This window comes from Artibeus jamaicensis, unplaced genomic scaffold (genome assembly GCF_021234435.1).
Source record: "Artibeus jamaicensis isolate MK-2021 breed Jamaican fruit bat unplaced genomic scaffold, CSHL_Jam_final contig_240, whole genome shotgun sequence".
Lineage (NCBI taxonomy): Eukaryota > Metazoa > Chordata > Mammalia > Chiroptera > Phyllostomidae > Artibeus > Artibeus jamaicensis.
In genome coordinates, this window is record NW_026521506.1 from 25105616 (window position 1) to 25113341 (window position 7726).

Below are 7726 nucleotides of genomic sequence, written 5' to 3' on the forward strand. Positions count from 1 at the left end.
TTTTGCTCTTCAAAAAATAGATGTACCTCTGTCAAGAATGAGGGTTTGTAGGCAGATTCAACCAATAGGCATTCCTTCGAAAGTACAAGTGTACCTTCCAGTATGGCGGTGCTGAGAGACCATGATGGAGAAGATAGTTCACTGAGTAAAAAGTACAACAAAGTGTTTCCTCCTCTCTTTTCAGTGCTCAAACTAGTGCAGGTCAGCTACCACTCAACATGAAATGTCTATTAGGGAAGTGCGTACTTCACATTTGAGAAATAGATGTATCTGCTGGCCCAGTGCTCCATGGAGAAAACAAAAGCATCCAAAATAAAAATACTCTTCCACTCCCTATTCTGAATCATACGGGTGTATCTTTTAATAACTCACTTTCAGTTCTTTTTCTGTCTAACGGGTACTGTTTGTCTGAAAGGTAGGTTTGTGGAGGTTAAATAGAGGGATGAAGCACCTGATTTGGACTCTAAAGTCACACAGATTCAGTTTGACTGAGTATCCCTGGTTCCTTCTCTTACTAGCTGTATTGCTTGATTGAGTTAATATTTTAAACTTTATTTTTCCCACCTTTAATATGGGTATAATAATACCTATGTCACAGGCTTATCGTGAACCTTAAATAAAAGGACTGCTTAGCGTTAGCACAGGGCCTGGCACATTTCAGTATTTGTGCTGCTGAAGTGAGCACAACATTTTAAGTTCACAATAAATATTACTTTTATTATCTACTTCTCTATGTAGGTAGTAAGACATATTTTATTTTTTAAACTTTATTTATTTATTTTTTTAGAAGAAGGTGAAGAGAGAAAGAAAGAGAGGGAGAAAAACGTTGATGATGGCCTTCCAAACACATTCACCTGCAACCCATTCATGTGCCTTGACTGGAGTCAAACCATGACCTTTCAGTTTGCAGGATGATGCCCAACCAACTGAACCACACCAGTCAAGGCAATAAGACATATTTAAAAATAGTATTCTATTTCTTCTTGAAATAAAGTGTTATGGAAGATTGACAGCCATTTTCTCACAACCGGATTATCTGGGGTGCTTAGAAGCTGGTGAGCATTGCCCGGGCTTTCCTGAAGTCAGAGATTGCATCTTTTTCTTATGTATTTCCAAGTGCTTTTGTCCTGCTGAAAAGGAAAAAAAGAATTAGTCTAGCCAAAGAAATAAGTGACTTTAGCAGATTTCAGCAATGGGGGCAGGGGTAGAAAAGGAGAGGGAGAGAGAATTCCTATTTGAAAAGACCATGCCCATTCAAGATCTTTAGTATTTAAGATGTATAGAAAATGTATGGGATAGAACTTCTATTGTTTTCAATCATCTTATTAAAAATCTTATTTTAATGTATTATTTACTTAAGCCCTGGTTTAGGAGCATGGAGATCTAGACTGTTAGAAGCAGCATGCACTTAGAGAGTACAAACCTATCTCTATTAATTACTAATTATGTGATCTCATGCATGTTTTCGTTTTGCTGTTTTGAGGTTAATTTTCCTCAACTATAAAATGTTCAAAACATTTTCAAGGTTTTTATGAGAGTTCAATGAGATAATGTGCATGATGTTTTTGGCACATAATAGGAAAACAATGAAGGGTACCTATTATTGTTTTAACTGAAGTCCATCTTTCAAACAGTTCTCCACAGGTAACCTGCATCCGAACCTTCCAGAGAGTTTATTTAAAATGAAGATTCCTGAGTTCTACTTTAAACCATCTGAATCACAATCTTAGGGTAAAGCCTCTGAGTCTGAAGTTTACTTAAGGATCTCCCCATATCTCCTTCTAAGTTTGAGATATGAAGTCTTTTCAAGGAGAAAAAAAGTCCACAATTGGGTTTGTTGTTTTTTTTTTTTCCTCAGTAAGTCTTTGGGGGAATGGAGATCTTTTGGAAACTGGCACTTTTCAGTCAAGGTGTTGAAGAGAAACTTTTTTGTGAAGAGACTGAGAAAGTAGATGAGTCTGTTAGCTTCAAATGGATGGTCCCAGAGAGCTCGGAAAATGTTGAGAAGGTGCAAAACATTGCAGATGGAGATGGAAGTGGATGTATAGCTGAACTCTATGGAGAAGAAAGTTTAGATGGGTGTGGGACCAGATGCACTTGAGGTTTTTATGGTGACTAAGGAGGATGGAGGTAAAAAAGCAGGGATAGAGTCATCCTACCTCCCAAGAGAAACTTGTTAGAAAGTTGTTTGATGCCAGAGATAGGTCATAGTCAACCTAGTCTATTTTAAACATTTTATTTTTCACAGTTTAAGTAATTAAATGACCATCTTTTATTAAAACAGATTGCTAATTGGAGATTACCTAGGTATTTCTTCACTAAATTGAAGCCTTCTGCCTTCTCCCTGCTATATTGCATTTAGGTTGTTACAGGAAGATTACTTTCTCATTGTTTTGGCATTAGTTGGCAAATTGCCCTGTGCTTTCTAACCGGAGCATCTGAAACCTTCACGTTTGGATATATAAGGGGCTTGACATTGCTTCATTAGGCAGGTTATTTTTATATCCACAGAAAGTATAGAATGTAAAGAGAGACCTGTCACTGTTGCTGTAATAACTGGAAAAAAGGCATGACAGTAAATCTACCGAGTTCCCCTACTACTAATGTAATTAACCAGACATCAGTACATATTTTATTATTTCTACTATATTTAAATAATTGGAATAATTTTCCTATTTCTAGAGTATATTTTAATGGAAAGAAACAACCACAGTTAATGAATTTACAGAGCATTTGTAAATATGCTCCGTCTATTGGGATGAACAATAGACATCACTATATACATTTTTCAAAGAGATAAACTGAGTTCTAGAGCACCTAGGTTTTCAATAACAATGCAAATATAAACATGGTATTGGGTTGTGAGGAATTGTAATCTTTTTTACCTTCCAAAGATGGTAAGGAATAAAAGTACTTTACTCTTAGACTTTGTGTGCTCACTCCCCAACCTTTCACTTATTTTTAAAACCTCTGACATTCTATAAATACAAGTTTGTGGGTGACTTCCTTAAAAGTGTTGTCTGGGCCCCTGCAATGAAACCAATACATCAGCTTTAGCTTCCACATATGTTTACAAAATGTGGATAAAATTACATCCTCCCCAGATACCTCTCTTTTTCTGGATTCTGAACTTCCTCAGGACAGAAACTACATCTTTTATATCTGTAGCCAATACATGCTTTTGAATGGATGACTTACCTGAATGAATGAATTACTGATTATCTTTCACTTGTCTCTTCCCATCTTCCTATCCCCTTCCTCAGGGAAACTGAAGAAAACGCTTATGATTCAGTCATACCTTGAACATTACTGTGAGCTCCTAAAAGCACGAACTGAGGCAAAATGGAACCACTAAGAGATACACAATTGTTTTCCAATTAAATTGATTTTGGCCAGTAATACTTATTCAAAAGATTTTTAAAAAGCTGTTGAGGCATTAGAAGCAGTTTCTAAACTAAATAAATAGATATTTTGTGGGTGTCATTTTGAAATAAAACCAGTTGTGTTTCATAAAGATGAAGGGGTTTAGAATCTTAAAATAGTAAGTATATCCACTCTAAAGAAAATGCAGTCTCCAGCACATAGCAAGCATAAAGATCTTTTTTAAAAAATACTTTTATCCAGTGACAAAAAAATCAAAGAGGGTAGGATCAAAGGTGGGAAGTGGGGATGGCTGGGGTAGGGGGAATGGGGCGGGGGAAACAGAGACAACTATATTTGAACAATAAAAAAAACCTACAAAAAAGAATTAAAAATACCTTTATCTAATCACATTTAAATGATTTCTTTTTTAAACTCTTGAAAAACTTCTCATTGTTCTTAGGATAAGATTCAAAATACTTGCTGTGAACTACAAGCTTATTGTTGATTCATTCAAAAGATGTTGAGTGTCTATTATGTATTTTAAGCTCAGAAAATACAGTGGTGAAGGAGTGAAGCAAAGTCTCAGTTCCCAACTAAATTAACACTGGGGACAGGCCAGTGGGAACAGACAGACCATAAACAAATACTACATTCAATAAACACCATAAATAAATAGACGAGGTATATTTTGATGTGGTGACTAACATGAAGAAAATAAAACAGAATGATTTTCTATAGAAAATAAGGTATTTTTTCACTTCCTCACACTCCATTTTCTCACCTCCAGTGAATTTGTACAGGTTATTCCCTGTGCCAGGGCTCCTCCCTCATCTGCCTTCCCCACCTAAACATCATTCTCCCTTCAGCTGAGTTCTCACCTAAAAATGGCAACTTCTCTCAGCTAAATGTTCCTTTTATATACCCTTCCCACTGTACTCACGTCTCCTTTGTAATAATATTCATTTACATTTATAAGTATTTGTTCAATGTCTGTCTTGCCACAAGGGCAGTGTCTTCTTGTCTGTGATCTACTGATCTATTTCTAGTGACCAGCATATAGTAGATGATCAATTGATTTTGTTGAGTACATGAACAGAAAGAAGATTGGAAAATAGTTTTATTTTTATCCTGTCAAGAGGCATTTCACAAAGAAGAGGGGGGAGGAATCATTTGAACATCATACATATGTAAAAAGCACATTGGAGAGAAATGCAATTAGGCTGGAAGAAAATTGAATGAGAATTGTTCAGTGTTTTCTTCCTTGGGTTTTAGGTGGCACTGAATGCCAAAAATGGAATAAATCATTTTGAGAAGAAGTAATTTCCTAAATATAGGAAGCATCTCCTTGATTATAAGTGGGCATGAAAGAATACATGGATGAGATAAGAAAGAGAAAGGAAGAAAAGAAAGAAGAAAGAAAGGAAGAAGGGGGAAGGGAAGGAGGGAGAGAGGATGCAAAAAAAGGAAGGGCACACTTGAAAATGACCCTTCTTCCCAATACCAAGTAATACATGCACACTGTAAAATATTCAAGACAATAAAGAGGTAAAGAAGTTAAAATGACTAAAGATCCCTTCGCATTTTATTTGTATGTCATGTGTATTCATCTAGACTTTTACACATATTTATGCATATGTCTTTAATATAAAAATAGAATTATACATGCCATTTTTTAAATTGCTTTTTTTCCATTAAAAATATACCTGAACATATTTATAACTAAATGCTCACTTTTGATGGAGTTCATTATGTAGAAGTGCTGTAAAAGATTCAATTAATTATGTTTTAATAGTTGTTTTTCAGGATTTCAATAATTAACATCTTTGTACATTTATTACATAAATCTTTGTCCAATTCTTTTCCTTAAGATACATTTCTGTATGTATCTTGCTGGTCAAAAAGTATGGATATTTAATGCTTATAGATATTTGAGGCTTGGCAATTGCCAAATTGCCTTTAAAGTATTATGTCAATTTATAATAGTAGCATACAAGTGTGTACATTTCATAGGATCTTCTTCAACATTTAATATTATTAAATTTTTAACCATTGATATTCTTTTTTAAAGTTTTTTATTTATTTCTTTTTAGAAAGAGGGGAAGGGAAGGAGAAAGAGAGGGAGAGAAATATGGATGTGTGGTTGCCTCTCACATGCCCCCTACTGGGCACCTGGCCACCAACCCAGGCATGTGCCCTGACTGGGAATGGAACCAGCCACCCTAAGGTTCATGGCCTGTGTTCTATCCACTGAGCTACACCAGCCAGGGCTTAACCATTGATATTCTGACGGACAAAAAAGAGAAATCTTGTTTTAATTTTTATTTTTGATTACTAGTGAGGTTGAACATTTGAACTGCCTATCCATGTCTTTCACACATTTTTAAACTGTTATTCATTTTTTAAAAATCAATTTATAATGGTTCTTTATGGACTAGTATGTTAGCCAGATATGTTTATCACATATGTAGCATTTTTGTCAATTTGCCATTTGTCTTTCAATTTTTTTTTAAATTTTATTTATTTATCTTTAGAGGGGAAGGGAAGGAGAGAGGGAGAGAAACATCAATGTATGGTTGCCTTTCATGCATCCCCTGCTGGGAACTGGCCTGCAGGGAACCAGCCTGCAACCCCGGTATGTGCCCTGACTGGGAATCGAACCTCGATTGTCTAGTTCGCAGGCCCGCGCTCAACCCACTGAGTTACACCAGCCAGGGCTGTCTTTCAATTTTAATATAAATTAGTATTACCCCATAGCTGTCATATGTCATTGTGAAATTATTTTTTTCAGTTTATCATTTGTCTTTAATTTTACTAACCTTGTGTTTTGACATTCAAAAGCTTTACTTTTATTTATAAAGTCATATTTAACATTATTTCCACTTATGGATTTTGTGTCATGTTTAGACAGTCCTACAACATCCTCAAGGCTGTAGACATATTCACTTACATTTTCTTCTACTTCTTTTGTGATTTTATATTTCATATTAAGCCATGTTTGCCTTAAAATATGTTAAGGAATGGGTAATGTTATTAGCATAAGCTCAATATCAGGCTTAATAGCATTGCAGGTTACTGAAGAATTTCTTTTACATATTCTAGGTAAAAGTTCTAGTACATGGTTATGTAATATAAGACAAAAACTGAGTAGAGACACAGCATCTATCATATACAGATACTGTCAAAAATAGTAAAATCAAGCCTGATAAGAAGCTGAGCAAGGAAGGGCCGATGACGGAAGTTGGAAAAAATGCTTGGACTGAACAACTATATTCCAGGCTGACAAAATGGCCACCGTGCTGAGGGAGCGTTCTCTCAAAAAAAAAAAAAAATAGGGCCTACTATGAACTGGCTGGGAATATAACAGTGAATAAAACAAAGAGGTTTACTGCTCTTAAGGGTTGGGGTAAACAAGTAATATATTTTACAAGTAAGTGCTTTAAAGTAAATTAAGCCGTTAAGGACAGGAGAAAATTGTTATTTTAAACATGGTGGCTAGGGCAGTCTTCTCTGGGGAAAGGACAAGTGAGAAGGGGCTGTATTATGAAAGCAAAGATAAGAAGGAAAATATTCCAGCCTATGTAAAGTGGTATAGGTGGGAACAAGTTTGGTTTTTTGGAAAAATTGTTAAGAAAACCAGTATAGCTGGAGTGAGACTTGAAAATGCAGAAAACAAAAATGGAAAAGAAATGTGGAAACACTCTAAAAACTTGAATAAAGTGTTTTTTCTTTAACTGAGCAAACAAGTTACATTCTGTGTGAGTTATTCCCTAGCTGCCTACAGGCATTACCTTCAAAGGAAGGCCTTCCTTGACTGCCCTTTGACAAATTCCAACGTTATCGTATTTTCCAACCCTTTCACAATCCTCGCCCCTTTCAAGTATTTCAAAAATGTATGAGAACGCATCTCTGACCACTCTTTGAAATGGCAATTCGTGGCATTTCCTCACCCCCTTCCCCTGCTTTATTCTCTCTCAGTATATGTAAAATTGAACGTATAAACATATATATGTATATATAATTGTCCATGAGAACTGGTATTTTCGTCTAATTTTCGCCATATCCCCATTAGATCTACAACAGTGCCTGACATACAGTTGGCACCCACTCTTTATATATATGTATATATACACACACATATACCTACATGCATACACGTGTGTGTGTATATATGAAGAATGGTAGGATGATGTATGAATTAGTGTGGACTGATTGTGCGAAGCGGCCTCAGGTTACACTAATCCCACGTTTCTAGCCCTCTGAAAAAAAACAGGCTTCAAGTAGCATGAAGGTGACGTGCTTCAGTTCTCAAAATGGGAAAGCAAAGATTCCCACAATCCTCAGAACGAGAATTTCTCGCCACAAT